The sequence below is a fragment of the Nothoprocta perdicaria genome, unplaced genomic scaffold, assembly GCF_003342845.1.
Source record: "Nothoprocta perdicaria isolate Ctin4 unplaced genomic scaffold, notPer1 scaffold_236, whole genome shotgun sequence".
NCBI classification, from domain to species: Eukaryota; Metazoa; Chordata; class Aves; order Tinamiformes; family Tinamidae; genus Nothoprocta; species Nothoprocta perdicaria.
In genome coordinates, this window is record NW_020455462.1 from 683637 (window position 1) to 687560 (window position 3924).

General features: G+C 42.2%; 1 long non-coding RNA gene across 1 annotated transcript; it reads left to right on the plus strand.

The window, feature by feature from the left end:
- Window positions 1–229: 229 nt before the first annotated feature.
- On the plus strand, window positions 230–1889 carry LOC112947555. The gene is made up of 2 exons (XR_003249434.1): window positions 230–304; window positions 596–1889. It is a non-coding gene; the product is annotated as an uncharacterized LOC112947555 (long non-coding RNA).
- Window positions 1890–3924: the final 2035 nt, after the last annotated feature.

Below are 3924 nucleotides of genomic sequence, written 5' to 3' on the forward strand. Positions count from 1 at the left end.
TTTTTTTTTTACTGGGGGAGGGAAAAGACGGGGTGGTGAGAAGATGCTATTGCCGGTGCCGAGAGAAAACCCGGTGTTCCTCTCGAGTGCAGCTGCTGCTAAACACGTAGGCACAAGCACGATGCCTTATGCTGCTATCAAAAAAAGAAAGATGGAAAAAAATSAGCGGCACAGTCAAATTGATGCTTTGCCTCGAAATACACTTTTCTTTTACAGCAACAAGTGGCGCAGGCTTCTCTGCCCCCTCTGCTTCTCTTCCCCCTCCCGCCTTCAGCCCGTCCTGACAAAATGCCAGCGGAGAAAGGTCAGTCCTTTCACGTAAAGATCACTGTGTTTCTTAGCGGAGACTGCTGCACATCACGCCTGCAGTGACTATCAAGCAGACTCGGGGAGCTGGGATGAGCTGGTGGGAGCGATAAATCCCGGAGGGAACGCGGCACCCGAACGTGACGCTGCTTTGTGAATGGGAGATGGGAGCAGCGCCACGACGGCCATGTGCTGCCCCGTCGCAGCCTGCAAGATCCACTGCAATTTCATTATTATTGTTATTAAGAGCCTTGCTGTTACACTAATGCCTTTCCTCTCTTCTCTTTAGGTTTCCTGCTAGCCCTAATGATGTCCTGGGCTGAACATCTGCAGCCTCCTTGTGCCGAACGCAGATCAGCTCATCTCCCTTCTCTCCGCGACCCCCTAAAATGAGACCTTTCTATTACTAGGCTCTGGCTTAGACTCTGCGTGATTAGATTGAGTTTTCGTTTCACAGCATGTCTAGATGCAGTGGACACAGCCTGCTCTGTATTTCTTAGCAGTCTTTCCCATCCTGCTTACTACTGTCACCTAGTAATAAGTTTTAACCAGTGCAACTTGGCTTTCTTGGCTAGCAGCACCTCTTCTGGCCTTTTCTCTCCTTTAAATGGAATGAGGATATTCTGATGCAGTTCTCTATGATATATATTTTCCACACCAGAAAAAAAAAAAAAAAAAAAGGTCTCATGGAGTTAACACCTATTTTCCACAGGTGTTAATTAATTGTTGCCACAATTGCCACAAGTCGGTTCCATTTTACTTCCTAAAATAGTCCTTAAGTAGAATTCAAGTGTTGCAGAGGACTTTTTTTAGGCTTTTTGCTCAATGGCGTTAATAGTACATGACCTTAACATGAATATTATGAAATATCATCCTAGGGCAGAACAGCAAAACCCACAAGCAATGGACCTAAAAGTACMTGAATGGTGCAAGAACTGATACCACTCACTGAAAATCCTTAAGTTAAGCTGGTCACCCAGTCTCAACAGAGGATGGTGRCCCTCAACTGCAGGTCGTTAGACTACAACTAAATACAGGTGTGCACCTGTGTGGGTCAATTCTCACCACAACAGGATGAGCTTGGATGTTAGGTGCAAAACAACCTTTGGAGGCTCCTTCTTCCAGAACTTGCTGCATGTTTCTTCTTGGCTATGGAAACGGTGTGCAATTTATGACACCAGTTCAGCAGTTCCCCTTAGTTTGCAGCTTGCAAACCCCTTATGCAAACAATATTGTCACCTTCTTAAGGCGCCCTGCTCCTGCTTATAATGAATTCTTTGCATGCCGCTCTGCTGTAAATTCTCCATCTAAAATTTCCATCCACTTCATGTCTTGTCGGGGGAAACCACACTTGACTTCCAAAACAGCTGGGAGGAGCAAATTGATAACCTCCTAACGTGCTTTGCCCTCCACTGAAATTATGACAAAGTAATTAAAGTTAAAGCAAAAAGGCTCAAACTCTGGACCGCTTATGTTATTAGTGTTTTTGCATGGGTGAGATCTTTTCAGAAGTCTGATTTGAATGTCAAATTTGCATATGAAGCCAGAAAACGTAGGGAATGCTTAATTGCTGCCTGTGTCCAGAGTTCAGATTTTGCCTTGAAAACCATGTGTCACATATTGCTGGGTTTCATTTCTGGCTGCTGTTTGAGTGCTTCCATAAAGTGAACTGAGCATCTAAATAAGGCTGTTGCTTGCTCATTATAGAAACACGTATTCTGTGTTTAGTATTCTGTTTCGTACACGCATTTTGACCCATATGCTTTTACTTTAGCAAATGAGATGATTCACTTGAATAAAGTTATGCCCACTGACTTTTTGCTTTCTTGCAGGGGAGTTTCTTGTTAAGATTCCCCAGTGTTTAACTTAAAGTGGAATTCATAGACACTGTTGAATTTCCTTAATTTCTCCCCCCAAAATTAAATGAAAAAGATCCAGCGTTAGCAAAGATTGCGATGATTGCTTCTCCATGGCTGGGATGGTCCACGCTACAGCACCAGAAGAGATGTCTTATGAGAGTAGTGCAGCGCATCCCTCTACTAGTTGACACGTTGGACATCAAGTAGAGGTTGTGCGTCCATTTAAACACGTCAACTTCACAAGCACAGTGAGAAGCACCACCCAAAACTTTTAGATGTTTGCAGAGCACCAGAAAGTATTCCCAGAGTCCTTGTGTTTCAATCCAGAGGCCCTAAATCTTGTCTTCAGCTCCTATCCCCACCTAAGTGCCTTCACACACATCTGAATAAAGTCTAGCTGTTATTGTTGTGCTACTTCTGTGTGATCAGAACTGAGTCCTTTCCAGACAAGGTGGAGTATTAACGCTAAAAAATCCCAACCSCAGAAAGGTTAGTCTGCCATGTACTCAAATCAATGAAGGAGCACAGAAGAAGCATTGGCATGAATGGAAGACTCTTTCAGGTATTTTCTGCCGTGCACAGAAAAGAGAGAGACCCATAAGATTTATGGAAGTTGTATCTGATACATCACCAAAAGACAGACTTCCTATGAACTATAACAAATGCCAATCTGTATTGGAGATGGAGGAGATCCTGACTATAATCTATAGGTTTTCTCTTTATGAATTTTTGCAGAAGTAAGATATGTTTGCCAGAGCACATGAAAGAAAATTTCTGTGCCCTGAAAAGGGAACAAGAACCAGTTACCAGTGAAAATCTCCATTGACGCTCGGCAGTGTCAAGGAATTACACACCAGTGAAGTAGAGTGTTGCAGGATGGCTATGCCAGGAAGAAAAAGGGCATGTAGAAAAAGCAATTTGCATTTGGAAAATAGATTATTTTACAGATATTAGTTCAAATTGATAGTCATTCCCTGAATAACGTCTGGTGCATTATCTCAATAGATGTGGTTATCTCCCTTAGAAATGAGCTGAGCAAAAGATCTGTAGCAAGATTTGAAAATAACCTTTGTTATTATATGCCATTACCTCATACGAATCAAAATACATGGGCCTCTAATGACAATGAACAAGAACAATACAGTGTCTTGAACAATCTGTTCAATGTATTTCCACTCTCTACCATACATTTAAAATACAGCAACATTGCAAGCATTTATCATATGTCTGGACTACGGGAGCTAATGAGACAGAAAAAAAAAAAGAAAAAACATGAAGAATTTGGAGGGATGAGCTCCATTTACTTAATTTCCAACTCCAACATAATGATATGAAAAGTAAGTAACGCACGTATGAGGTCCTTTTCTACAGTTCTTGCCATGGCTTGGGTCATTATGGAGCACAGCAGGTCTTCTTTTGTCAGCGGCAGCCCAGATTTAGATTAGAAAGATCTCAAGTGTTCTTCTCAGTCRCCAAGGAGAGCAAGTAGGAATAAAAAGGGTGTCTCTTACTCCGTTTATTTTGTTATAGTCCCCATTTATCACAATTGTGGAGCACAAAGCCCAGATTTATTTTGCTCTAGAATCTGCTTAGTTTTAAGCATTGGCTTAAGTATTTCAGCAAACTAAGGTGGCCTGTGTTCTGCTCACTCTTGAGCCTGTGTTTTGTTGAATCACATGGCTGCAGTAATTTCTACATTTGAGGTGGTAAATGCCCTTATCGCAAGCCCAAGGATTTCAGTTGCATCTTTTGTTAATGA